The sequence below is a fragment of the Osmerus mordax genome, chromosome 11, assembly GCF_038355195.1.
Source record: "Osmerus mordax isolate fOsmMor3 chromosome 11, fOsmMor3.pri, whole genome shotgun sequence".
Lineage (NCBI taxonomy): Eukaryota > Metazoa > Chordata > Actinopteri > Osmeriformes > Osmeridae > Osmerus > Osmerus mordax.
Window position 1 is genome coordinate 501,749 of NC_090060.1, and position 25,902 is coordinate 527,650.

The 25,902-nt window shown below is 47.6% G+C and overlaps 24 non-coding genes across 24 annotated transcripts; all 24 read left to right on the forward strand.

Annotated features, from left to right (window-relative positions):
* The first annotated feature begins 110 nt into the window (after window positions 1-110).
* Window positions 111-183, forward strand: trnav-aac (transfer RNA valine (anticodon AAC)). Its single transcript has one exon. It is a non-coding gene; the product is annotated as a tRNA-Val (tRNA).
* Window positions 184-859: 676 nt separating this feature from the next.
* Window positions 860-932, forward strand: trnav-cac (transfer RNA valine (anticodon CAC)). The gene has a single exon. It is a non-coding gene; the product is annotated as a tRNA-Val (tRNA).
* Window positions 933-1,269: 337 nt separating this feature from the next.
* Window positions 1,270-1,342, forward strand: trnav-aac (transfer RNA valine (anticodon AAC)). Its single transcript has one exon. It is a non-coding gene; the product is annotated as a tRNA-Val (tRNA).
* Window positions 1,343-4,666: 3,324 nt separating this feature from the next.
* trnav-cac (transfer RNA valine (anticodon CAC)) lies at window positions 4,667-4,739 on the forward strand. Its single transcript has one exon. It is a non-coding gene; the product is annotated as a tRNA-Val (tRNA).
* Window positions 4,740-6,982: 2,243 nt separating this feature from the next.
* On the forward strand, window positions 6,983-7,055 carry trnav-cac (transfer RNA valine (anticodon CAC)). The gene has a single exon. It is a non-coding gene; the product is annotated as a tRNA-Val (tRNA).
* Window positions 7,056-7,392: 337 nt separating this feature from the next.
* On the forward strand, window positions 7,393-7,465 carry trnav-aac (transfer RNA valine (anticodon AAC)). The gene has a single exon. It is a non-coding gene; the product is annotated as a tRNA-Val (tRNA).
* A 671-nt stretch (window positions 7,466-8,136) lies between these two features.
* Window positions 8,137-8,209, forward strand: trnav-cac (transfer RNA valine (anticodon CAC)). Its single transcript has one exon. It is a non-coding gene; the product is annotated as a tRNA-Val (tRNA).
* Window positions 8,210-8,885: 676 nt separating this feature from the next.
* On the forward strand, window positions 8,886-8,958 carry trnav-cac (transfer RNA valine (anticodon CAC)). The gene has a single exon. It is a non-coding gene; the product is annotated as a tRNA-Val (tRNA).
* Window positions 8,959-9,295: 337 nt separating this feature from the next.
* Window positions 9,296-9,368, forward strand: trnav-aac (transfer RNA valine (anticodon AAC)). The gene has a single exon. It is a non-coding gene; the product is annotated as a tRNA-Val (tRNA).
* A 668-nt stretch (window positions 9,369-10,036) lies between these two features.
* trnav-cac (transfer RNA valine (anticodon CAC)) lies at window positions 10,037-10,109 on the forward strand. The gene has a single exon. It is a non-coding gene; the product is annotated as a tRNA-Val (tRNA).
* Window positions 10,110-10,446: 337 nt separating this feature from the next.
* trnav-aac (transfer RNA valine (anticodon AAC)) lies at window positions 10,447-10,519 on the forward strand. Its single transcript has one exon. It is a non-coding gene; the product is annotated as a tRNA-Val (tRNA).
* A 1,834-nt stretch (window positions 10,520-12,353) lies between these two features.
* On the forward strand, window positions 12,354-12,426 carry trnav-cac (transfer RNA valine (anticodon CAC)). Its single transcript has one exon. It is a non-coding gene; the product is annotated as a tRNA-Val (tRNA).
* A 336-nt stretch (window positions 12,427-12,762) lies between these two features.
* trnav-aac (transfer RNA valine (anticodon AAC)) lies at window positions 12,763-12,835 on the forward strand. Its single transcript has one exon. It is a non-coding gene; the product is annotated as a tRNA-Val (tRNA).
* Window positions 12,836-13,507: 672 nt separating this feature from the next.
* trnav-cac (transfer RNA valine (anticodon CAC)) lies at window positions 13,508-13,580 on the forward strand. The gene has a single exon. It is a non-coding gene; the product is annotated as a tRNA-Val (tRNA).
* A 2,242-nt stretch (window positions 13,581-15,822) lies between these two features.
* On the forward strand, window positions 15,823-15,895 carry trnav-cac (transfer RNA valine (anticodon CAC)). The gene has a single exon. It is a non-coding gene; the product is annotated as a tRNA-Val (tRNA).
* A 336-nt stretch (window positions 15,896-16,231) lies between these two features.
* trnav-aac (transfer RNA valine (anticodon AAC)) lies at window positions 16,232-16,304 on the forward strand. The gene has a single exon. It is a non-coding gene; the product is annotated as a tRNA-Val (tRNA).
* Window positions 16,305-16,975: 671 nt separating this feature from the next.
* Window positions 16,976-17,048, forward strand: trnam-cau (transfer RNA methionine (anticodon CAU)). Its single transcript has one exon. It is a non-coding gene; the product is annotated as a tRNA-Met (tRNA).
* A 335-nt stretch (window positions 17,049-17,383) lies between these two features.
* trnav-aac (transfer RNA valine (anticodon AAC)) lies at window positions 17,384-17,456 on the forward strand. The gene has a single exon. It is a non-coding gene; the product is annotated as a tRNA-Val (tRNA).
* Window positions 17,457-18,133: 677 nt separating this feature from the next.
* On the forward strand, window positions 18,134-18,206 carry trnav-cac (transfer RNA valine (anticodon CAC)). The gene has a single exon. It is a non-coding gene; the product is annotated as a tRNA-Val (tRNA).
* Window positions 18,207-20,461: 2,255 nt separating this feature from the next.
* Window positions 20,462-20,534, forward strand: trnav-cac (transfer RNA valine (anticodon CAC)). Its single transcript has one exon. It is a non-coding gene; the product is annotated as a tRNA-Val (tRNA).
* Window positions 20,535-20,870: 336 nt separating this feature from the next.
* On the forward strand, window positions 20,871-20,943 carry trnav-aac (transfer RNA valine (anticodon AAC)). The gene has a single exon. It is a non-coding gene; the product is annotated as a tRNA-Val (tRNA).
* Window positions 20,944-21,619: 676 nt separating this feature from the next.
* On the forward strand, window positions 21,620-21,692 carry trnav-cac (transfer RNA valine (anticodon CAC)). The gene has a single exon. It is a non-coding gene; the product is annotated as a tRNA-Val (tRNA).
* A 337-nt stretch (window positions 21,693-22,029) lies between these two features.
* Window positions 22,030-22,102, forward strand: trnav-aac (transfer RNA valine (anticodon AAC)). Its single transcript has one exon. It is a non-coding gene; the product is annotated as a tRNA-Val (tRNA).
* A 677-nt stretch (window positions 22,103-22,779) lies between these two features.
* trnav-cac (transfer RNA valine (anticodon CAC)) lies at window positions 22,780-22,852 on the forward strand. Its single transcript has one exon. It is a non-coding gene; the product is annotated as a tRNA-Val (tRNA).
* The last annotated feature ends 3,050 nt before the right edge of the window (window positions 22,853-25,902 follow it).

A 25,902-nucleotide genomic window follows, 5' to 3' on the forward strand; every position in this document is an offset into this window, starting at 1 on the left:
TCATGAGCCGAAAGGCCCATGTCAAGATTTGAAATGTGTGTCCTGATTCTGTTTCCTTGTTACTTGCGTGTTTGTGTGTGCACTGGGCTTCTGTCTTTCAGGAGTTGGCAGTTTCCGTAGTGTAGCGGTTATCACGTTCGCTTAACACGCGAAAGGTCCCAGGTTCGAGACCGGGCGGAAACGTCTGCGTCTTTCCTCGGTTTTCGTCCAATGGCGATCCTCTCGAGAGTAGTGAATGTCCCATGTAGTCCCAATGTCCCAAGAAGTCCCATGATTCAGTGGAGTTGACATGTCATTCTTTGAAATGGGAAGTCAGCTACCCTGGTGCAACTTGTGCGGATTCGCCTTTTAAGCCATTCCGTTGTTTCTACCAGTCGGTAGAATCCCGTTCAGCAAGATTACCATGAATGTCATGGGCCAAGGACCTTTGTTACTTCTGAGACCTTCAGACCAGTCGTTCGCGATCCTGGTCCCACCTGCCCTGCCCTGCATGTTTGAGATGTTTCCCTGCTCCAACACACCCGATTCAAATAAGTGGGTCGTTATGTAGCTCTCTAGAAGCCTGGTAACGAACATGCATTTGAATCAGGTGTGTTGGAGCCAAGAAACCTCTAAAAACATGCAGGACAGGGGTTCCCTGAGGACAGGGTTAAGAACCACTCATCTAAAGCATGCTGGCCTGAGGACAAGGGTTGAGAACCACTGCCTTAGACCGTCTCAGTGCCCGCTGACTTGTTGAAGAACCATATCAACTGGTTCATGAGCCCAAATGCCCATTTGACATGATAAAGGCGTGTCCTCGTTCTGTGTCCTTGTTTGTGTGGGTGTGCAGTGAGATTCTGTTGTTGGTTAGGAAGAAGTTTCCGTAGTGTAGTGGTTATCACGTTCGCCTCACACGCGAAAGGTCCCCGGTTCGAGACCGGGCGGAAACATGTCCCCTTTTATCAGCAGTCTCGTAAATAATTGATGCATTGTCGACAGTTACGAGTTTGTTGGAGTACCCTGGTGCCACATGCTCCGTCGTTTTCTGTAGAGCTTGGTAAGGGTCCAATCAGGTCTAACGCATGCAGAGCAGGGAAACCTGAGGTCCAGGATTGGGAAAGGTTGCTTTGGACAATCTCATTTGTTGCTAGCTTGCTGAAGAAGAGTATCAACTAGTTCATGAGCCGAAATGCCCATGTCAAGATTTTAAATGTGTGTCCTTGTTCTGTTTCCTTGTTACTTGCGTGTTTGTGTGTGCACTGGGCTTCTGTCTTTCAGGAGTTGGCAGTTTCCGTAGTGTAGCGGTTATCACGTTCGCTTAACACGCGAAAGGTCCCCGGTTCGAGACCGGGCGGAAACTTCTGCGTCTTTCTTCGGTTTTCGTCCAATTGCGATCCTCTCGAGAGTAGTTAATGTCCCATGTAGTCCCAATGTCCCAAGAAGTCCCATGACTCAGTGGAGTTGACATGCCATTCTTTGAAATGGGAAGTCAGCTACCCTGGTGCAACTTGTGCGGATTCGCCTTTTACAGTTTTTCCCCATTGCTTTGGCTCATTTCACGAAACAGAAAAGACATTCTCAAAACAACACGTGCAAACCTCCAAACCACTGGGCACTTGTTCACAACCGATTGGAATTTTTCATTCCTTTAATCAAATTGCAATTGTATTAGCACATCCTCGTAAATGACAAGTGCAATTGCCTACAGTTTGCACACATTTCAAATGATTTAGCACATCTTTGAAACGGTTAAGTACAATTGCCTTCAGTTAGGCCAATTACCAATTGAATATATCTTGCTGGTATAAACTGACTGTTGCTTCTCAGTCAAGTGGTTATTCTCTGCAAAACATGTTGGCATAATTTCCTTGTGTACATCATCACCTGCACAATAGTTCACTCCACTGTCAAAATCTTTCAGGCACATAATACCATGAAAAACATCATGGTATATACTGTAATATGGATCTCTTGGATCTTCTGCTTACAGTCTTTGTCAGGTGCAACTAGAACTTTACTAAACAAGGAGACACATCCGATCACCAATCACACAGTAAGTTTAGTTAGCTGACAGGAGCTATCCAGGAGTATAAATGCAGCCATCAAATATATAGAGCTTGTCCCAGGCCAGCTCAGGGGCAACATCACCATGTGTGCTGCCATGCTTTCAGAGAAAGGTGTAGTCACCCACATTCCCAGTCTTGGCCCATACAATACCCAGAAGCACCTGGTGTTCTTGGACCGCCTGCACTCCGATCTTATCCCTCTACATAAGAGGGGTTTGGTAGGGCCTCACTTGCATACATTTGTCATTGTGTGGGACAATGTAAGCTTCCACCGTGGCCCACTCATCAGGGTTCACTGCCCATCCAAGAATGCTGATGGTGCTCTTATCACCTTACTCCCCATTCCTCAATCCTATCGAGAAGTTTTTTTCTGCATGGAGGTGGAGGGTCTATGAGCATCGGGCTCAAAACCAGAGGTCCCTGCTCCAGGCAATGGATGCTGCTTGTGATGATGTCACAGAAGATCAGTGTAGGGGATGGTTGCAGCATGCACAATGATTCTTCCCCTGTTGCAGGAGTGAGGACGACAACTAGTGAAACTCCAGCTTTGCTTTACTTTCTTACTGTATGTGTTGTTAGTGTAGGTTATACATAATGTTAGTTTTGATGTTCTTATTGTATGACAGTATATTGTGCTGTACATGTTTCCTGTTACAGTAACCACGATGTATGGCAATTACAGTAATAATTTCCATAGCAGTGTGAGTGCAATATGTGATGTGAAACCTTGTAGGCTACTCTTGAATTACTGTAATCTTTTTTCTGTTTGATACACATTTACATTTTATATTTATTCATTTAGCAGACGCTTTTATCCAAAGTGACTTCCAAGAGAGAGCTTTACAAAAGTGCATAGGTCAATGATCATAAACAACGAGTTAGCCCAAAAAACATTGTGGGTAGCCAAAACATGAAGCATACATTGTGAAAAGCAAATAAGTGCCAATGGGAAGAAACATAAGAGCATGTAGTTACTAAACAAGTTACAATTACATGTAAGCAACATGAACCTCACAAGTGCACCTTTAGGAAAGTGCACCTGTAGGAAAGCAAGCAACAATATGTAATATAATTCACAGCGAGTACAACAAGTTACAGTAAATCAGTTAGAACTAACCAACAAGAGCAACAAGTCCCTCAATAAGTGTCATTGTGTTCCTGGAGGAAACTAACATCAGGTCCAGCAAATCAATCCTAAGTACGTTTGTAATCCCTGTAAGGATGACATATCTCAGCAGGCAGGCCGGAAAGAGTCACGACAATTATAAAAAGGGTTGACTCGGTTTAATTAGCTCGACGTCGGATCATGCCACCAATCCACAACAGAGTGGCTAGCATGAGTGAAGACTCTCTCTTACAAGAGTGCTTAAATACAGTATCTGGACATGTTCAAACATAGAATGCACAGAATCGGGTGGGGGTGTAAGGCTAGAGGAGGGTGCAGACCCGTTCACCGCTCGGAAGGTCAGTACCAGGGTCTTGAATCTGATACGGGCCGTGATGGGAAGCCAGTGGAGAGAGATGAGGAGCGGGGTAACATGGGAGCGTCTGGGTAGATTGAAGACACATAGTATTCTGGAAAGAAAACATCTACTACAATAACTGTAGCACAGTGCACAAGGGATATTTCTAAGGTCCACTGCCATACTGACAAAACATCTAAACATTTTGACCTGCAGTGTTTACACAATGCCAAAGGGACTTTTCATTTTGGGGGCACTGACTATTTGTATGAGAAAAGGATTTAGTTTTGACTGATGAGTGGTCTGTTTTAGGAGAGAGATGACCCTTTGTAGGTGTGCCATGGTGTTTTGCTGAACCATCTAGGTTATTTTGGCAAATGTATTTAAAGCTTTGAGAATGTCCTCTTTTTTCTTGAGAGATGGGCCAAAGCAATCGAGAAGGAACTTTTCATTTTGGGGGCACTGACTATTTATATGAGAAAATGATTTGGTTTTGAAGCATGAGTTAACTGTTTTGGATGAGATATGACCTTTTGAAGGTGATCTATGTAGTTGTGCTGAACCATATAGGCTATATTGCCCAATGCACTTAGAGCTGAGAGAATGTAATTTCTGTTTCAAGAATTGAGCCAAAGCAATGGAGAAAAACTGTAAGCCGTTCCGTTGTTTCTACCAGTCGGTAGAATCCCGTTCAGCAAGATTACCATGAATGTCATGGGCCAAGGACCTTTGTTACTTCTGAGACCTTCAGACCAGTCGTTCGCGATCCTGGTCCCACCTGCCCTGCATGTTTGAGATGTTTCCCTGCTCCAACACACCCGATTCAAATAAGTGGGTCGTTATGTAGCTCTCTAGAAGCCTGGTAACGAACATGCATTTGAATCAAGTGTGTTGGAGCCAAGAAACCTCAAAAAACATGCAGGACAGGGGTTCCCTGAGGACAGGGTTAAGAACCACGGATCTAAAGCAGCTGGCCTGAGGACAAGGGTTGAGAACCACTGCCTTAGACCGTCTCAGTGCCCGCTGACTTGTTGAAGAACCATATCAACTGGTTCATGAGCCCAAATGCCCATTTGACATGATAAAGGCGTGTCCTCGTTCTGTGTCCTTGTTTGTGTGGGTGTGCAGTGAGATTCTGTTGTTGGTTAGGAAGAAGTTTCCGTAGTGTAGTGGTTATCACGTTCGCCTCACACGCGAAAGGTCCCCGGTTCGAGACCGGGCGGAAACATGTCCCCTTTTATCAGCAGTCTCGTAAATAATTGATGCATTGTCGACAGTTACGAGTTTGTTGGAGTACCCTGGTGCCACATGCTCCGTCGTTTTCTGTAGAGCTTGGTAAGGGTCCAATCAGGTATAACGCATGCAGAGCAGGGAAACCTGAGGTCCAGGATTGGGAAAGGTTGCTTAGGACAATCTCATTTGTTGCTAGCTTGCTGAAGAAGAGTATCAACTAGTTCATGAGCCGAAATGCCCATTTCAAGATTTTAAATGTGTGTCCTTGTTCTGTTTCCTTGTTACTTGCGTGTTTGTGTGTGCACTGGGCTTCTGTCTCTCAGGAGTTGTTAGTTTCAGTAGTGTAGCAGTTATCACGTTCGCTTAACACTCGAAAGGTCCCCGGTTCGAGACCGGGCGGAAACTTCTGCATCTTTCCTCGGTTTTCGTCCAATGGCGATCCTCTCGAGAGTAGTTAATGTCCCATGTAGTCCCAATGTCCCAAGAAGTCCCATGATTCAGTGGAGTTGACATCAGAATCAGAAATCAGAATCAGAAAGGGATTTATTCGCCATGAAAGTTTGCACAGACAAGGAATTTGCTTTGGCAGGAAGGTGCATACAATAAACATATACCTAAAATTTAAATATGTGGACTAACTATACTAAGGGTACATAAACTAGCAGTACTAAGTGGGATAAATATAAGTTGCGGTAAATTACAATATAAAATACAAAAATACAAATATTACAAAAAATACAAATGTACAAGATACCATGTTATGGTGCAGTGCAAAAGCAGAGTGATTTAGGCAATGAGTCATTTGAGTCAGTGTGGTCCCTTGGCCTTGTTGAAGAGGCCAACAGCGGAAGGGAAGAAACTGTTTTTGTGGCGTGAGGTATTGGTCCTGATAGACCGCAGCCTTCTGCCGGAGGGGAGTGACTGAAACAGGGAGTGTCCAGGGTGGGAGGAGTCGGCCACAATCTTCCTCGCTTGCCTCAGGGTCCTCGAGGTGTGCAGGTCCTCGAGGGTAGGCAGATTGCAGCCAATCACCTTCTCAGCAGTACGGATGATACGCTGCAGTCTGCTCTTGTCCTTGGCAGTGGCAGCAGCGTACCAGACGGTGATGGAGGAGGTGAGGATGGACTCAATGATGGCTGAGTAGAAGTGCACCATCATTGTCTTTGGCAGGTTGAACTTCTTCAGCTGCCGAAGGAAGTACATCCTCTGTTGTGCTTTCTTGATGAGGGAGCTGATGTTCAGTTCCCACTTGAGGTCCTGGGAGAGGATAGTGCCCAGGAAGCGGAAGGACTCCACAGTGTTGACTGGGGAGTCACACAGGGTGATGGGGGTGAGTGGGGCTGTGTTCCTCCTGAAGTCCACAACCATCTCCACTGTCTTAAGGGCATTGAGCTCTAAGTTGTTCTGGCTGCACCAGGTCACCAGGTTGGCCGCTTCCCACCTATAATCAGACTCGTCTCCACCAGAGATGAGCCCAATAAGGGTGGTGTCGTCCGCAAACTTCAGGAGTTTGACGGACGGATGACTGGAGGTGCAACTGTTGGTGTACAGGGAGAACAGCAGAGGAGAAAGGACGCAGCCCTGAGGTGATCCGGTGCTGATGGACCGGGAGTCAGAGACTTGTGTTCCCAGCTTAACGCACTGCTTCCTGTCAGACAGGAAGTCTGTGATGACATGTCATTCTTTGAAATGGGAAGTCAGCTACCCTGGTGCAACTTGTGCGGATTCGCCTTTTAAGCCGTTCCGTTGTTTCTACCAGTCGGTAGAATCCCGTTCAGCAAGATTACCATGAATGTCATGGGCCAAGGACCTTTGTTACTTCTGAGACCTTCAGACCAGTCGTTCGCGATCCTGGTCCCACCTGCCCTGCATGTTTGAGATGTTTCCCTGCTCCAACACACCCGATTCAAATAAGTGGGTCGTTATGTAGCTCTCTAGAAGCCTGGTAACCAACATGCATTTGAATCAGGTGTGTTGGAGCCAAGAAACCTCAAAAAATATGCAGGACAGGGGTTCCCTGAGGACAGGGTTAAGAACCACGGATCTAAAGCAGCTGGCCTGAGGACAAGGGTTGAGAACCACTGCCTTAGACCGTCTCAGTGCCCGCTGACTTGTTGAAGAACCATATCAACTGGTTCATGAGCCCAAATGCCCATTTGACATGATAAAGGCGTGTCCTCGTTCTGTGTCCTTGTTTGTGTGGGTGTGGAGTGAGATTCTGTTGTTGGTTAGGAAGAAGTTTCCGTAGTGTAGTGGTTATCACGTTCGCCTCACACGCGAAAGGTCCCCGGTTCGAGACCGGGCGGAAACATGTCCCCTTTTATCAGCAGTCTCGTAAATAATTGATGCATTGTCGACAGTTACGAGTTTGTTGGAGTACCCTGGTGCCACATGCTCCGTCGTTTTCTGTAGAGCTTGGTAAGGGTCCAATCAGGTATAACGCATGCAGAGCAGGGAAACCTGAGGTCCAGGATTGGGAAAGGTTGCTTAGGACAATCTCATTTGTTGCTAGCTTGCTGAAGAAGAATATCAACTAGTTCATGAGCTGAAAGGCCCATGTCGAGATTTTAAATGTGTGTCCTTGTTCTGTTGCCTTGTTACTTGCGTGTTTGTGTGTGCACTGGGCTTCTGTCTTTCAGGAGTTGTTAGTTTCAGTAGTGTAGCGGTTATCACGTTCGCTTAACACTCGAAAGGTCCCCGGTTCGAGACCGGGCGGAAACTTCTGCGTCTTTCCTCGGTTTTCGTCCAATGGCGATCCTCTCGAGAGTAGTTAATGTCCCATGTAGTCCCAATGTCCCAAGAAGTCCCATGATTCAGTGGAGTTGACATGTCATTCTTTGAAATGGGAAGTCAGCTACCCTGGTGCAACTTGTGCGGATTCGCCTTTTAAGCCGTTCCGTTGTTTCTACCAGTCGGTAGAATCCCGTTCAGCAAGATTACCATGAATGTCATGGGCCAAGGACCTTTGTTACTTCTGAGACCTTCAGACCAGTCGTTCGCAATCCTGGTCCCACCTGCCCTGCATGTTTGAGATGTTTCCCTGCTCCAACACACCCGATTCAAATAAGTGGGTCGTTATGTAGCTCTCTAGAAGCCTGGTAACGAACATGCATTTGAATCAGGTGTGTTGGAGCCAAGAGACCTCAAAAAACATGCAGGACAGGGGTTCCCTGAGGACAGGGTTAAGAACCACTGATCTAAAGCATGCTGGCCTGAGGACAAGGGTTGAGAACCACTGCCTTAGACCGTCTCAGTGCCCGCTGACTTGTTGAAGAACCATATCAACTGGTTCATGAGCCCAAATGCCCATTTGACATGATAAAGGCGTGTCCTCGTTCTGTGTCCTTGTTTGTCTGGGTGTGCAGTGAGATTCTGTTGTTGGTTAGGAAGAAGTTTCCGTAGTGTAGTGGTTATCACGTTCGCCTCACACGCGAAAGGTCCCCGGTTCGAGACCGGGCGGAAACGTCTGCGTCTTTCCTCGGTTTTCGTCCAATGGCGATCCTCTCGAGAGTAGTGAATGTCCCATGTAGTCCCAATGTCCCAAGAAGTCCCATGATTCAGTGGAGTTGACATGTCATTCTTTGAAATGGGAAGTCAGCTACCCTGGTGCAACTTGTGCGGATTCGCCTTTTAAGCCGTTCTGTTGTTTCTACCAGTCGGTAGAATCCCGTTCAGCAAGATTACCATGAATGTCTAGGGCCAAGGACCTTTGTTACTTCTGAGACCTTCAGACCAGTCGTTCGCGATCCTGGTCCCACCTGCCCTGCCCTGCATGTTTGACATGTTTCCCTGCTCCAACACACCCGATTCAAATAAGTGGGTCGTTATGTAGCTCTCTAGAAGCCTGGTAACGAACATGCATTTGAATCAGGTGTGTTGGAGCCAAGAAACCTCAAAAAACATGCAGGACAGGGGTTCCCTGAGGACAGGGTTAAGAACCACTGATCTAAAGCATGCTGGCCTGAGGACAAGGGTTGAGAACCACTGCCTTAGACCGTCTCAGTGCCCGCTGACTTGTTGAAGAACCATATCAACTGGTTCATGAGCCCAAATGCCCATTTGACATGATAAAGGCGTGTCCTCGTTCTGTGTCCTTGTTTGTCTGGGTGTGCAGTGAGATTCTGTTGTTGGTTAGGAAGAAGTTTCCGTAGTGTAGTGGTTATCACGTTCCCCTCACACGCGAAAGGTCCCCGGTTCGAGACCGGGCGGAAACATGTCCCCTTTTATCAGCAGTCTCGTAAATAATTGATGCATTGTCGACAGTTACGAGTTTGTTGGAGTACCCTGGTGCCACATGCTCCGTCGTTTTCTGTAGAGCTTGGTAAGGGTCCAATCAGGTCTAACGCATGCAGAGCAGGGAAACCTGAGGTCCAGGATTGGGAAAGGTTGCTTTGGACAATCTCATTTGTTGCTAGATTGCTGAAGAAGAGTATCAACTAGTTCATGAGCCGAAAGGCCCATGTCAAGATTTGAAATGTGTGTCCTTATTCTGTTTCCTTGTTACTTGCGTGTTTGTGTGTGCACTGGGCTTCTGTCTTTCAGGAGTTGGCAGTTTCCGTAGTGTAGCGGTTATCACGTTTGCTTAACACGCGAAAGGTCCCCGGTTCGAGACCGGGCGGAAACTTCTGCGTCGTTCCTCGGTTTTCGTCCAATGGCGATCCTCTCGAGAGTAGTTAATGTCCCATGTAGTCCCAATGTCCCAAGAAGTCCCATGATGCAGTGGAGTTGACATGTCATTCTTTGAAATGGGAAGTCAGCTACCCTTGTGCGGATTCGCCTTCTAAGCCGTTCCGTTGTTTCTACCAGTCGGTAGAATCCCGTTCAGCAAGATTACCATGAATGTCATGGGCCAAGGACCTTTGTTACTTCTGAGACCTTCAGACCAGTCGTTCGCGATCCTGGTCCCACCTGCCCTGCCCTGCATGTTTGAGATGTTTCCCTGCTCCAACACACCCGATTCAAATAAGTGGGTCGTTATGTAGCTCTCTAGAAGCCTGGTAACGAACATGCATTTGAATCAGGTGTGTTGGAGCCAAGAAACCTCTAAAAACATGCAGGACAGGGGTTCCCTGAGGACAGGGTTAAGAACCACGGATCTAAAGCATGCTGGCCTGAGGACAAGGGTTGAGAACCACTGCCTTAGACCGTCTCAGTGCCCGCTGACTTGTTGAAGAACCATATCAACTGGTTCATGAGCCCAAATGCCCATTTGACATGATAAAGGCGTGTCCTCGTTCTGTGTCCTTGTTTGTGTGGGTGTGCAGTGAGATTCTGTTGTTTGGTTAGGAAGAAGTTTCTGTAGTGTAGTGGTTATCACGTTCGCCTCACATGCGAAAGGTCCCCGGTTCGAGACCGTGCGGAAACATGTCACCTTTTATCAGCAGTCTCGTAAATAATTGATGCATTGTCGACAGTTACGAGTTTGTTGGAGTACCCTGGTGCCACATGCTCCGTCGTTTTCTGTAGAGCTTGGTAAGGGTCCAATCAGGTCTAACGCATGCAGAGCAGGGAAACCTGAGGTCCAGGATTGGGAAAGGTTGCTTAGGACAATCTCATTTGTTGCTAGCTTGCTGAAGAAGAGTATCAACTAGTTCATGAGCCGAAATGCCCATGTCAAGATTTTAAATGTGTGTCCTTGTTCTGTTTCCTTGTTACTTGCGTGTTTGTGTGTGCACTGGGCTTCTGTCTTTCAGGAGTTGTTAGTTTCAGTAGTGTAGCGGTTATCACGTTCGCTTAACACTCGAAAGGTCCCCGGTTCGAGACCGGGCGGAAACTTCTGCATCTTTCCTCGGTTTTCGTCCAATGGCGATCCTCTCGAGAGTAGTTAATGTCCCATGTAGTCCCAATGTCCCAAGAAGTCCCATGATTCAGTGGAGTTGACATCAGAATCAGAAATCAGAATCAGAAAGGGATTTATTCGCCATGAAAGTTTGCACAGACAAGGAATTTGCTTTGGCAGGAAGGTGCATACAATAAACATATACCTAAAATTTAAATATGTGGACTAACTATACTAAGGGTACATAAACTAGCAGTACTAAGTGGGATAAATATAAGTTGCGGTAAATTACAATATAAAATACAAAAATACAAATATTACAAAAAATACAAATGTACAAGATACCATGTTATGGTGCAGTGCAAAAGCAGAGTGATTTAGGCAATGAGTCATTTGAGTCAGTGTGGTCCCTTGGCCTTGTTGAAGAGGCCAACAGCGGAAGGGAAGAAACTGTTTTTGTGGCGTGAGGTATTGGTCCTGATAGACCGCAGCCTTCTGCCGGAGGGGAGTGACTGAAACAGGGAGTGTCCAGGGTGGGAGGAGTCGGCCACAATCTTCCTCGCTTGCCTCAGGGTCCTCGAGGTGTGCAGGTCCTCGAGGGTAGGCAGATTGCAGCCAATCACCTTCTCAGCAGTACGGATGATACGCTGCAGTCTGCTCTTGTCCTTGGCAGTGGCAGCAGCGTACCAGACGGTGATGGAGGAGGTGAGGATGGACTCAATGATGGCTGAGTAGAAGTGCACCATCATTGTCTTTGGCAGGTTGAACTTCTTCAGCTGCCGAAGGAAGTACATCCTCTGTTGTGCTTTCTTGATGAGGGAGCTGATGTTCAGTTCCCACTTGAGGTCCTGGGAGAGGATAGTGCCCAGGAAGCGGAAGGACTCCACAGTGTTGACTGGGGAGTCAGACAGGGTGATGGGGGTGAGTGGGGCTGTGTTCCTCCTGAAGTCCACAACCATCTCCACTGTCTTAAGGGCATTGAGCTCTAAGTTGTTCTGGCTGCACCAGGTCACCAGGTTGGCCGCTTCCCACCTATAATCAGACTCGTCTCCACCAGAGATGAGCCCAATAAGGGTGGTGTCGTCCGCAAACTTCAGGAGTTTGACGGACGGATGACTGGAGGTGCAACTGTTGGTGTACAGGGAGAACAGCAGAGGAGAAAGGACGCAGCCCTGAGGTGATCCGGTGCTGATGGACCGGGAGTCAGAGACTTGTGTTCCCAGCTTAACGCACTGCTTCCTGTCAGACAGGAAGTCTGTGATGACATGTCATTCTTTGAAATGGGAAGTCAGCTACCCTGGTGCAACTTGTGCGGATTCGCCTTTTAAGCCGTTCCGTTGTTTCTACCAGTCGGTAGAATCCCGTTCAGCAAGATTACCATGAATGTCATGGGCCAAGGACCTTTGTTACTTCTGAGACCTTCAGACCAGTCGTTCGCGATCCTGGTCCCACCTGCCCTGCATGTTTGAGATGTTTCCCTGCTCCAACACACCCGATTCAAATAAGTGGGTCGTTATGTAGCTCTCTAGAAGCCTGGTAACCAACATGCATTTGAATCAGGTGTGTTGGAGCCAAGAAACCTCAAAAAATATGCAGGACAGGGGTTCCCTGAGGACAGGGTTAAGAACCACAGATCTAAAGCATGCTGGCCTGAGGACAAGGGTTGAAAACCACTGTCTTAGACCGTCTCAGTGCCCGCTGACTTGTTGAAGAACCATATCAACTGGTTCAAGAGCCCAAATGCCCATTTGACATGATAAAGGCGTGTCCTTGTTCTGTGTCCTTGTTTGTGTGGGTGTGGAGTGAGATTCTGTTGTTGGTTAGGAAGAAGTTTCCGTAGTGTAGTGGTTATCACGTTTGCCTCACACGCGAAAGGTCCCCGGTTCGAGACCGGGCGGAAACATGTCCCCTTTTATCAGCAGTCTCGTAAATAATTGATGCATTGTCGACAGTTAGAGTTTGTTGGAGTACCCTGGTGCCACATGCTCCGTCGTTTTCTGTAGAGCTTGGTAAGGGTCCAATCAGGTCTAACGCATGCAGAGCAGGGAAACCTGAGGTCCAGGATTGGGAAAGGTTGCTTAGGACAATCTCATTTGTTGCTAGCTTGCTGAAGAAGAGTATCAACTAGTTCATGAGCCGAAAGGCCCATGTCGAGATTTTAAATGTGTGTCCTTGTTCTGTTGCCTTGTTACTTGCGTGTTTGTGTGTGCACTGGGCTTCTGTCTTTCAGGAGTTGGCAGTTTCCGTAGTGTAGCGGTTATCACGTTCGCTTAACACGCGAAAGGTCCCCGGTTCGAGACCGGGCGGAAACTTCTGCGTCTTTCCTCGGTTTTCGTCCAATGGCGATCCTCTCGAGAGTAGTGAATGTCCCATGTAGTCCCAATGTCCCAAGAAGTCCCATGATTCAGTGGAGTTGACATGTCATTCTTTGAAATGGGAAGTCAGCTACCCTGGTGCAACTTGTGCGGATTCGCCTTTTAAGCCGTTCCGTTGTTTCTACCAGTCGGTAGAATCCCGTTCAGCAAGATTACCATGAATGTCATGGGCCAAGGACCTTTGTTACTTCTGAGACCTTCAGACCAGTCGTTCGCGATCCTGGTCCCACCTGCCCTGCATGTTTGAGATGTTTCCCTGCTCCAACACACCCGATTCAAATAAGTGGGTCGTTATGTAGCTCTCTAGAAGCCTGGTAACGAACATGCATTTGAATCGGGTGTGTTGGAGCCAAGAAACCTCTAAAAACATGCAGGACAGGGGTTCCCTGAGGACAGGGTTAAGAACCACTGATCTAAAGCATGCTGGCCTGAGGACAAGGGTTGAGAACCACTGCCTTAGACCGTCTCAATGCCCGCTGACTTGTTGAAGAACCATATCAACTGGTTCATGAGCCCAAATGCCCATTTGACATGATAAAGGCGTGTCCTCGTTCTGTGTCCTTGTTTGTGTGGGTGTGCAGTGAGATTCTGTTCTTTGGTTAGGAAGTAGTTTCCGTAGTGTAGTGGTTATCACGTTTGCCTCACACGCGCAAGGTCCCCGGTTCGAGACCGGGCGGAAACATGTCCCCTTTTATCAGCAGTCTCGTAAATAATTGATGCATTGTCGACAGTTACGAGTTTGTTGGAGTACCCTGGTGCCACATGCTCCGTCGTTTTCTGTAGAGCTTGGTAAGGGTCCAATCAGGTATAACGCATGCAGAGCAGGGAAACCTGAGGTCCAGGATTGGGAAAGGTTGCTTAGGACAATCTCATTTGTTGCTAGCTTGCTGAAGAAGAGTATCAACTAGTTCATGAGCCGAAATGCCCATTTCAAGATTTTAAATGTGTCCTTGTTCTGTTTCCTTGTTACTTGCGTGTTTGTGTGTGCACTGGGCTTCTGTCTCTCAGGAGTTGTTAGTTTCAGTAGTGTAGCAGTTATCACGTTCGCTTAACACTTGAAAGGTCCCCGGTTCGAGACCGGGCGGAAACTTCTGCATCTTTCCTCGGTTTTCGTCCAATGGCGATCCTCTCGAGAGTAGTTAATGTCCCATGTAGTCCCAATGTCCCAAGAAGTCCCATGATTCAGTGGAGTTGACATCAGAATCAGAAATCAGAATCAGAAAGGGATTTATTCGCCATGAAAGTTTGCACAGACAAGGAATTTGCTTTGGCAGGAAGGTGCATACAATAAACATACACCTAAAATTTAAATATGTGGACTAACTATACTAAGGGTACATAAACTAGCAGTACTAAGTGGGATAAATATAAGTTGCGGTAAATTACAATATAAAATACAAAAATACAAATATTACAAAAAATACAAATGTACAAGATACCATGTTATGGTGCAGTGCAAAAGCAGAGTGATTTAGGCAATGAGTCATTTGAGTCAGTGTGGTCCCTTGGCCTTGTTGAAGAGGCCAACAGCGGAAGGGAAGAAACTGTTTTTGTGGCGTGAGGTATTGGTCCTGATAGACCGCAGCCTTCTGCCGGAGGGGAGTGACTGAAACAGGGAGTGTCCAGGGTGGGAGGAGTCGGCCACAATCTTCCTCGCTTGCCTCAGGGTCCTCGAGGTGTGCAGGTCCTCGAGGGTAGGCAGATTGCAGCCAATCACCTTCTCAGCAGTACGGATGATACGCTGCAGTCTGCTCTTGTCCTTGGCAGTGGCAGCAGCGTACCAGACGGTGATGGAGGAGGTGAGGATGGACTCAATGATGGCTGAGTAGAAGTGCACCATCATTGTCTTTGGCAGGTTGAACTTCTTCAGCTGCCGAAGGAAGTACATCCTCTGTTGTGCTTTCTTGATGAGGGAGCTGATGTTCAGTTCCCACTTGAGGTCCTGGGAGAGGATAGTGCCCAGGAAGCGGAAGGACTCCACAGTGTTGACTGGGGAGTCAGACAGGGTGATGGGGGTGAGTGGGGCTGTGTTCCTCCTGAAGTCCACAACCATCTCCACTGTCTTAAGGGCATTGAGCTCTAAGTTGTTCTGGCTGCACCAGGTCACCAGGTTGGCCGCTTCCCACCTATAATCAGACTCGTCTCCACCAGAGATGAGCCCAATAAGGGTGGTGTCGTCCGCAAACTTCAGGAGTTTGACGGACGGATGACTGGAGGTGCAACTGTTGGTGTACAGGGAGAACAGCAGAGGAGAAAGGACGCAGCCCTGAGGTGATCCGGTGCTGATGGACCGGGAGTCAGAGACTTGTGTTCCCAGCTTAACGCACTGCTTCCTGTCAGACAGGAAGTCTGTGATGACATGTCATTCTTTGAAATGGGAAGTCAGCTACCCTGGTGCAACTTGTGCGGATTCGCCTTTTAAGCCGTTCCGTTGTTTCTACCAGTCGGTAGAATCCCGTTCAGCAAGATTACCATGAATGTCATGGGCCAAGGACCTTTGTTACTTCTGAGACCTTCAGACCAGTCGTTCGCGATCCTGGTCCCACCTGCCCTGCATGTTTGAGATGTTTCCCTGCTCCAACACACCCGATTCAAATAAGTGGGTCGTTATGTAGCTCTCTAGAAGCCTGGTAACCAACATGCATTTGAATCAGGTGTGTTGGAGCCAAGAAACCTCAAAAAATATGCAGGACAGGGGTTCCCTGAGGACAGGGTTAAGAACCACAGATCTAAAGCATGCTGGCCTGAGGACAAGGGTTGAAAACCACTGTCTTAGACCGTCTCAGTGCCCGCTGACTTGTTGAAGAACCATATCAACTGGTTCAAGAGCCCAAATGCCCATTTGACATGATAAAGGCGTGTCCTTGTTCTGTGTCCTTGTTTGTGTGGGTGTGGAGTGAGATTCTGTTGTTGGTTAGGAAGAAGTTTCCGTAGTGTAGTGGTTATCACGTTTGCCTCACACGCGAAAGGTCCCCGGTTCGAGACCGGGCGGAAACATGTCCCCTTTTATCAGCAGTCTCGTAAATAATTGATGCATTGTCGACAGTTAGAGTTTGTTGGAGTACCCTGGTGCCACATGCTCCGTCGTTTTCTGTAGAGCTTGGTAAGGGTCCAATCAGGTCTAACGCATGCAGAGCAGGGAAACCTGAGGTCCAGGATTGGGAAAGGTTGCTTAGGACAATCTCATTTGTTGCTAGCTTGCTGAAGAAGAGTATCAACTAGTTCATGAGCCGAAAGGCCCATGTCGAGATTTTAAATGTGTGTCCTTGTTCTGTTGCCTTGTTACTTGCGTGTTTGTGTGTGCACTGGGCTTCTGTCTTTCAGGAGTTGGCAGTTTCTGTAGTGTAGCGGTTATCACGTTCGCTTAACACGCGAAAGGTCCCCGGTTCGAGACCGGGCGGAAACTTCTGCGTCTTTCCTCGGTTTTCGTCCAATGGCGATCCTCTCGAGAGTAGTGAATGTCCCATGTAGTCCCAATGTCCCAAGAAGTCCCATGATTCAGTGGAGTTGACATGTCATTCTTTGAAATGGGAAGTCAGCTACCCTGGTGCAACTTGTGCGGATTCGCCTTTTAAGCCGTTCCGTTGTTTCTACCAGTCGGTAGAATCCCGTTCAGCAAGATTACCATGAATGTCATGGGCCAAGGACCTTTGTTACTTCTGAGACCTTCAGACCAGTCGTTCGCGATCCTGGTCCCACCTGCCCTGCATGTTTGAGATGTTTCCCTGCTCCAACACACCCGATTCAAATAAGTGGGTCGTTATGTAGCTCTCTAGAAGCCTGGTAACCAACATGCATTTGAATCAGGTGTGTTGGAGCCAAGAAACCTCAAAAAATATGCAGGACAGGGGTTCCCTGAGGACAGGGTTAAGAACCACAGATCTAAAGCATGCTGGCCTGAGGACAAGGGTTGAAAACCACTGTCTTAGACCGTCTCAGTGCCCGCTGAATTGTTGAAGAACCATATCAACTGGTTCAAGAGCCCAAATGCCCATTTGACATGATAAAGGCGTGTCCTTGTTCTGTGTCCTTGTTTGTGTGGGTGTGGAGTGAGATTCTGTTGTTGGTTAGGAAGAAGTTTCCGTAGTGTAGTGGTTATCACGTTTGCCTCATACGCGAAAGGTCCCCGGTTCGAGACCGGGCGGAAACATGTCCCCTTTTATCAGCAGTCTCGTAAATAATTGATGCATTGTCGACAGTTAGAGTTTGTTGGAGTACCCTGGTGCCACATGCTCCGTCGTTTTCTGTAGAGCTTGGTAAGGGTCCAATCAGGTCTAACGCATGCAGAGCAGGGAAACCTGAGGTCCAGGATTGGGAAAGGTTGCTTAGGACAATCTCATTTGTTGCTAGCTTGCTGAAGAAGAGTATCAACTAGTTCATGAGCCGAAAGGCCCATGTCGAGATTTTAAATGTGTGTCCTTGTTCTGTTACCTTGTTACTTGCGTGTTGTGTGTGCACTGGGCTTCTGTCTTCCAGGAATTGGCAGTTTCCGTAGTGTAGCGGTTATCACGTTCGCTTAACACGCGAAAGGTCCCCGGTTCGAGACCGGGCGGAAACTTCTGCGTCTTTCCTCGGTTTTCGTCCAATGGCGATCCTCTCGAGAGTAGTGAATGTCCCATGTAGTCCCAATGTCCCAAGAAGTCCCATGATTCAGTGGAGTTGACATGTCATTCTTTGAAATGGGAAGTCAGCTACCCTGGTGCAACTTGTGCGGATTCGCCTTTTAAGCCGTTCCGTTGTTTCTACCAGTCGGTAGAATCCCGTTCAGCAAGATTACCATGAATGTCATGGGCCAAGGACCTTTGTTACTTCTGAGACCTTCAGACCAGTCGTTCGCGATCCTGGTCCCACCTGCCCTGCCCTGCATGTTTGAGATGTTTCCCTGCTCCAACACACCCGATTCAAATAAGTGGGTCGTTATGTAGCTCTCTAGAAGCCTGGTAACGAACATGCATTTGAATCGGGTGTGTTGGAGCCAAGAAACCTCTAAAAACATGCAGGACAGGGGTTCCCTGAGGACAGGGTTAAGAACCACTGATCTAAAGCATGCTGGCCTGAGGACAAGGGTTGAGAACCACTGCCTTAGACCGTCTCAATGCCCGCTGACTTGTTGAAGAACCATATCAACTGGTTCATGAGCCCAAATGCCCATTTGACATGATAAAGGCGTGTCCTCGTTCTGTGTCCTTGTTTGTGTGGGTGTGCAGTGAGATTCTGTTCTTTGGTTAGGAAGTAGTTTCCGTAGTGTAGTGGTTATCACGTTTGCCTCACACGCGCAAGGTCCCCGGTTCGAGACCGGGCGGAAACATGTCCCCTTTTATCAGCAGTCTCGTAAATAATTGATGCATTGTCGACAGTTACGAGTTTGTTGGAGTACCCTGGTGCCACATGCTCCGTCGTTTTCTGTAGAGCTTGGTAAGGGTCCAATCAGGTATAACGCATGCAGAGCAGGGAAACCTGAGGTCCAGGATTGGGAAAGGTTGCTTAGGACAATCTCATTTGTTGCTAGCTTGCTGAAGAAGAGTATCAACTAGTTCATGAGCCGAAATGCCCATTTCAAGATTTTAAATGTGTGTCCTTGTTCTGTTTCCTTGTTACTTGCGTGTTTGTGTGTGCACTGGGCTTCTGTCTCTCAGGAGTTGTTAGTTTCAGTAGTGTAGCAGTTATCACGTTCGCTTAACACTCGAAAGGTCCCCGGTTCGAGACCGGGCGGAAACTTCTGCATCTTTCCTCGGTTTTCGTCCAATGGCGATCCTCTCGAGAGTAGTTAATGTCCCATGTAGTCCCAATGTCCCAAGAAGTCCCATGATTCAGTGGAGTTGACATCAGAATCAGAATCAGAAATCAGAATCAGAAAGGGATTTATTCGCCATGAAAGTTTGCACAGACAAGGAATTTGCTTTGGCAGGAAGGTGCATACAATAAACATATACCTAAAATTTAAATATGTGGACTAACTATACTAAGGGTACATAAACTAGCAGTACTAAGTGGGATAAATATAAGTTGCGGTAAATTACAATATAAAATACAAAAATACAAATATTACAAAAAATACAAATGTACAAGATACCATGTTATGGTGCAGTGCAAAAGCAGAGTGATTTAGGCAATGAGTCATTTGAGTCAGTGTGGTCCCTTGGCCTTGTTGAAGAGGCCAACAGCGGAAGGGAAGAAACTGTTTTTGTGGCGTGAGGTATTGGTCCTGATAGACCGCAGCCTTCTGCCGGAGGGGAGTGACTGAAACAGGGAGTGTCCAGGGTGGGAGGAGTCGGCCACAATCTTCCTCGCTTGCCTCAGGGTCCTCGAGGTGTGCAGGTCCTCGAGGGTAGGCAGATTGCAGCCAATCACCTTCTCAGCAGTACGGATGATACGCTGCAGTCTGCTCTTGTCCTTGGCAGTGGCAGCAGCGTACCAGACGGTGATGGAGGAGGTGAGGATGGACTCAATGATGGCTGAGTAGAAGTGCACCATCATTGTCTTTGGCAGGTTGAACTTCTTCAGCTGCCGAAGGAAGTACATCCTCTGTTGTGCTTTCTTGATGAGGGAGCTGATGTTCAGTTCCCACTTGAGGTCCTGGGAGAGGATAGTGCCCAGGAAGCGGAAGGACTCCACAGTGTTGACTGGGGAGTCACACAGGGTGATGGGGGTGAGTGGGGCTGTGTTCCTCCTGAAGTCCACAACCATCTCCACTGTCTTAAGGGCATTGAGCTCTAAGTTGTTCTGGCTGCACCAGGTCACCAGGTTGGCCGCTTCCCACCTATAATCAGACTCGTCTCCACCAGAGATGAGCCCAATAAGGGTGGTGTCGTCCGCAAACTTCAGGAGTTTGACGGACGGATGACTGGAGGTGCAACTGTTGGTGTACAGGGAGAACAGCAGAGGAGAAAGGACGCAGCCCTGAGGTGATCCGGTGCTGATGGACCGGGAGTCAGAGACTTGTGTTCCCAGCTTAACGCACTGCTTCCTGTCAGACAGGAAGTCTGTGATGACATGTCATTCTTTGAAATGGGAAGTCAGCTACCCTGGTGCAACTTGTGCGGATTCGCCTTTTAAGCCGTTCCGTTGTTTCTACCAGTCGGTAGAATCCCGTTCAGCAAGATTACCATGAATGTCATGGGCCAAGGACCTTTGTTACTTCTGAGACCTTCAGACCAGTCGTTCGCGATCCTGGTCCCACCTGCCCTGCCCTGCATGTTTGAGATGTTTCCCTGCTCCAACACACCCGATTCAAATAAGTGGGTCGTTATGTAGCTCTCTAGAAGCCTGGTAACCAACATGCATTTGAATCAGGTGTGTTGGAGCCAAGAAACCTCAAAAAACATGCAGGACAGGGGTTCCCTGAGGACAGGGTTAAGAACCACAGATCTAAAGCATGCTGGCCTGAGGACAAGGGTTGAAAACCACTGTCTTAGACCGTCTCAGTGCCCGCTGACTTGTTGAAGAACCATATCAACTGGTTCATGAGCCCAAATGCCCATTTGACATGATAAAGGCGTGTCCTTGTTCTGTGTCCTTGTTTGTGTGGGTGTGGAGTGAGATTCTGTTATTGGTTAGGAAGAAGTTTCCGTAGTGTAGTGGTTATCACGTTCGCCTCACACGCGAAAGGTCCCCGGTTCGAGACCGGGCGTAAACATGTCCCCTTTTATCAGCAGTCTCGTAAATAATTGATGCATTGTCGACAGTTAGAGTTTGTTGGAGTACCCTGGTGCCACATGCTCCGTCGTTTTCTGTAGAGCTTGGTAAGGGTCCAATCAGGTCTAACGCATGCAGAGCAGGGAAACCTGAGGTCCAGGATTGGGAAAGGTTGCTTAGGACAATCTCATTTGTTGCTAGCTTGCTGAAGAAGAGTATCAACTAGTTCATGAGCCGAAAGGCCCATGTCGAGATTTTAAATGTGTGTCCTTGTTCTGTTGCCTTGTTACTTGCGTGTTTGTGTGTGCACTGGGCTTCTGTCTTTCAGGAGTTGGCAGTTTCCGTAGTGTAGCGGTTATCACGTTCACTTAACACGCGAAAGGTCCCCGGTTCGAGACCGGGCGGAAACTTCTGCGTCTTTCCTCGGTTTTCGTCCAATGGCGATCCTCTCGAGAGTAGTGAATGTCCCATGTAGTCCCAATGTCCCAAGAAGTCCCATGATTCAGTGGAGTTGACATGTCATTCTTTGAAATGGGAAGTCAGCTACCCTGGTGCAACTTGTGCGGATTCGCCTTTTAAGCCGTTCCGTTGTTTCTACCAGTCGGTAGAATCCCGTTCAGCAAGATTACCATGAATGTCATGGGCCAAGGACCTTTGTTACTTCTGAGACCTTCAGACCAGTCGTTCGCGATCCTGGTCCCACCTGCCCTGCCCTGCATGTTTGAGATGTTTCCCTGCTCCAACACACCCGATTCAAATAAGTGGGTCGTTATGTAGCTCTCTAGAAGCCTGGTAACGAACATGCATTTGAATCGGGTGTGTTGGAGCCAAGAAACCTCTAAAAACATGCAGGACAGGGGTTCCCTGAGGACAGGGTTAAGAACCACTGATCTAAAGCATGCTGGCCTGAGGACAAGGGTTGAGAACCACTGCCTTAGACCGTCTCAGTGCCCGCTGACTTGTTGAAGAACCATATCAACTGGTTCATGAGCCCAAATGCCCATTTGACATGATAAAGGTGTGTCCTCGTTCTGTGTCCTTGTTTGTCTGGGTGTGCAGTGAGATTCTGTTGTTGGTTAGGAAGAAGATTCCGTAGTGTAGTGGTTATCATGTTCGCCTCACACGCGAAAGGCCCCCGGTTCGAGACCGGGCGGAAACATGTCCCCTTTTATCAGCAGTCTCGTAAATAATTGATGCATTGTCGACAGTTACGAGTTTGTTGGAGTACCCTGGTGCCACATGCTCCGTCGTTTTCTGTAGAGCTTGGTAAGGGTCCAATCAGGTCTAACGCATGCAGAGCAGGGAAACCTGAGGTCCAGGATTGGGAAAGGTTGCTTTGGACAATCTCATTTGTTGCTAGCTTGCTGAAGAAGAGTATCAACTAGTTCATGAGCCGAAAGGCCCATGTCAAGATTTGAAATGTGTGTCCTTATTCTGTTTCCTTGTTACTTGCGTGTTTGTGTGTGCACTGGGCTTCTGTCTTTCAGGAGTTGGCAGTTTCCGTAGTGTAGCGGTTATCACGTTCGCTTAACACGCGAAAGGTCCCCGGTTCGAGACCGGGCGGAAACTTCTGCGTCTTTCCTCGGTTTTCGTCCAATGGCGATCCTCTCGAGAGTAGTTAATGTCCCATGTAGTCCCAATGTCCCAAGAAGTCCCATGATTCAGTGGAGTTGACATGTCATTCTTTGAAATGGGAAGTCAGCTACCCTGGTGCAACTTGTGCGGATTCGCCTTTTAAGCCGTTCCGTTGTTTCTACCAGTCGGTAGAATCCCGTTCAGCAAGATTACCATGAATGTCATGGGCCAAGGACCTTTGTTACTTCTGAGACCTTCAGACCAGTCGTTCGCGATCCTGGTCCCACCTGCCCTGCCCTGCATGTTTGAGATGTTTCCCTGCTCCAACACACCCGATTCAAATAAGTGGGTCGTTATGTAGCTCTCTAGAAGCCTGGTAACGAACATGCATTTGAATCAGGTGTGTTGGAGCCAAGAAACCTCTAAAAACATGCAGGACAGGGGTGCCCTTAGGACAGGGTTAAGAACCACTGATCTAAAGCATGCTGGCCTGAGGACAAGGGTTGAGAACCACTGCCTTAGACCGTCTCAGTGCCCGCTGACTTGTTGAAGAACCATATCAACTGGTTCATGAGCCCAAATGCCCATTTGACATGATAAAGGCGTGTCCTCATTCGGTGTCCTTGTTTGTGTGGGTGTGCAGTGAGATTCTGTTGTTTGGTTAGGAAGAAGTTTCCGTAGTGTAGTGGTTATCAAGTTTGCCTCACACGCGAAAGGTCCCCGGTTCGAGACCGGGCGGAAACACGTCCCCTTTTATCAGCAGTCTCGTAAATAATTGATGCATTGTCGACAGTTACGAGTTTGTTGGAGTACCCTGGTGCCACATGCTCCGTCGTTTTCTGTAGAGCTTGGTAAGGGTCCAATCAGTTCTAACGCATGCAGAGCAGGGAAACCTGAGGTCCAGTATTGGGAAAGGTTGCTTTGGACAATCTCATTTGTTGCTAGCTTGCTGAAGAAGAGTATCAACTAGTTCATGAGCCGAAATGCCCATGTCAAGATTTAAGTTCTCCCGGAACTCAAAGTGCTTGCATGATACTTGCATGCTGTGCCACTGTCCTCTATTCACATAATGTCCAACTGTAGTAAACATGTCAGCATGAACGGTAGTTTAATTTGATTGTCTATGTTATCATATGGCTATGACTGTGTCTGATTCTGACGTTGTTTAATAAAATACATGTACATCAACCTTTTGCATTATTCGTGTAGTTGGACGATGAAGGTGTATGCCATACCACTAATTGGTATGACTTGACTAATGTCAAGGCGGGACCTTGACATTAGTAACTTGCTGTAAGTGAGTGCTTATATAGATAAGCTGCCAGTTAGACTTAAATTGTCAACTTAGATGTTCAAATTCTAGAGGAGTCTTGCAATGTCATGGGCAGGTATCTACGCCGCATCCAAAGTCAACATTGAGATGTCTAACCCCAGGCGTGATGTCTACACAGAGACTTCTCAACTCGTTAAATGCTTCCTAGGGGAATTTACAGGAGTGCTTAAACCTAGCTGGAAAGAAAAGGAACCTATGTCAACGATGAAAAGGGTTGTTGGCAAATTATTGGAGAAGCACGCCAGAGTATACAATGGTAGGTAATACGTCTATGTCTCTAGGTAATAATACAATGGCATAAACTCAAAGCTGTTATGCTCAATGTCATCAATATTTGTTTTTAAAGGTATGATCAGGACAATTTCTTGTGCTGACATAGAGGGCAATGCGAAATTAGTCGGTGTAGTAGCAATTCACCTTTTTGAAGACGGGATCGTCAACTGGGGCCGTGTCGCCAGCCTGTTAGCCTTTGGAGCTGTAGTGTGTCAACATTTAAAGGACGGGGGCGTGGACAACTGTGTAGAGTTGGTTGGAGAGGACATAGCTGTCTACCTGGCCACCAACCAGAAGACTTGGCTAGTCGAAAACAACACCTGGGTAAGCTGCGTAACGGCCTAACGGATGACGGTGACACTGAGTGTAAGACTGTAATCTAATGTTAATTACCATTTTGTCACAGGATGGCTTTGTCAAATTCTTTCAAGTGACAGAAGTGGAGTCCACATTGAGGAAGACAATTGTGAAATGTGTGGACATTGCAGCAACACTGGTTTTGTTGACACTGAAGAAGTTCTGAATTCCAGCCTCTGCTCTGGTGTTACATTTACACATTTTGAAATGTAATAATAAAGGCTTATATCACACGCTTAAACCGTATATTCGTTCTTTATTTGCTACAAATGGTTTATGTCAGTGTTATTACACATTTACATTTACATTTACATTTATTCATTTAGCAGACGCTTTTATCCAAAGCGACTTCCAAGAGAGAGCTTTACAAAGTGCATAGGTCACTGATCATAACAACAAGATAGCCAAAAAACATCGCGAGTAGCCAAAACATGAAGCACACATTGTGAACAACCAAAGTAAGTGCCAAAGGGAAGAACCATAAGAGCATGTAGTTAAACAAGTCACAACCAAACAACATGAACAGCTATAAGTGCAAGTGTACCTGTGGGAAAAAAAAGCAAGCAACAGTAATAAAACAATATATCACAGCGAGAACCAAAAATTTTAAAAAAATTTAATCAGTTACCACTAACCACAAGAGCAACAAGTCTCTAAGCAAGAGTCATTGTGATCCTTGAGGAAACTAACATCGGGTCAAGCGAACCGTTCCTAAGTACCGTTGTACTCCCGGAACAAGTGCGTCTTGAGCCTTTTCTTGAAGGTGGAGAGACAGTCAGTGTCTCTGATGGAGGTGGGGAGTTGATTCCACCACTGGGGGGCCAGACAGGAGAAGAGCTTGTGTTGGGACCGGGCGGTCTTGAGCGGTGGGACCACCAGGCGGTTGTCTGAAGAAGACCGTAGGTGGCGGGTGGGGGTGTAAGGCTGCAGGAGAGACTTGATGTAGACGGGTGCAGTCCCGTTCACTGCTCGGAAGGTCAATACCAGGGTCTTGAATCTGATACGGGCCATGATAGGTAGCCAGTGGAGAGAGATGAGGAGCGGGGTAACATGGGAGCGTCTGGGTAGATTGTAGACCAGGCGGGCCGCCGCGTTCTGAATCCTCTGAAGAGGGCGGGTTGCACATGCTGGGAGACCAGCGAGCAGAGAGTTGCAATAGTCCAACTTGGAGAGGACGAGTGCTTGGACTAGCAGCTGGGTGGAGTGCTCAGACAGGTATCTCCTGATCTTCCGGATGTTGTAGAGGGTGAATCTACACGACCGGGAGACCGCAGCAATGTGGTGGTATAGATACAAATTATATATTTGGAGACAAATCAACGTACACAATACACATACAATATCATATTCAGTTCAGTCTTCGTGTTCGGTCTTCGCGTCGGTGTCGCTACAACACATTTTTTATTAATAAGGGTCGCTCAGTGCAGCGCCGGTCTCCTCTGTGAAGTCACAACATCCCCATTCTAATTGATAAGGGTCACTCAGTGCAGCGACTGTCTCATCGGCGAAGTGACTGAAGTGACCGAAGTTGCAAGGGTCGCTCAGTGCAGCGACTGTCTCATCGGAGAAGTGGCCGAAGTCCACTCAGCGACGGTCTCTGCTGTTGAGTCCTTGGTTGCCACATCGGAACTGTTGTGTAAGACGCAGGAGCCCAAGACTACGTTATCGTCGGTGATGTATAGTGACTGCAAATCACATAGACACTTAATATGGGGGTCTGCAATCCACACGATCTCAGAGGTTTCGTCAATCACGCAACCTCGGAATACGCATATCAGTTTGTCGTCTAGCATCCGCACAATCGCAGAGGCTTCGTCATTCTTGCAAGCTT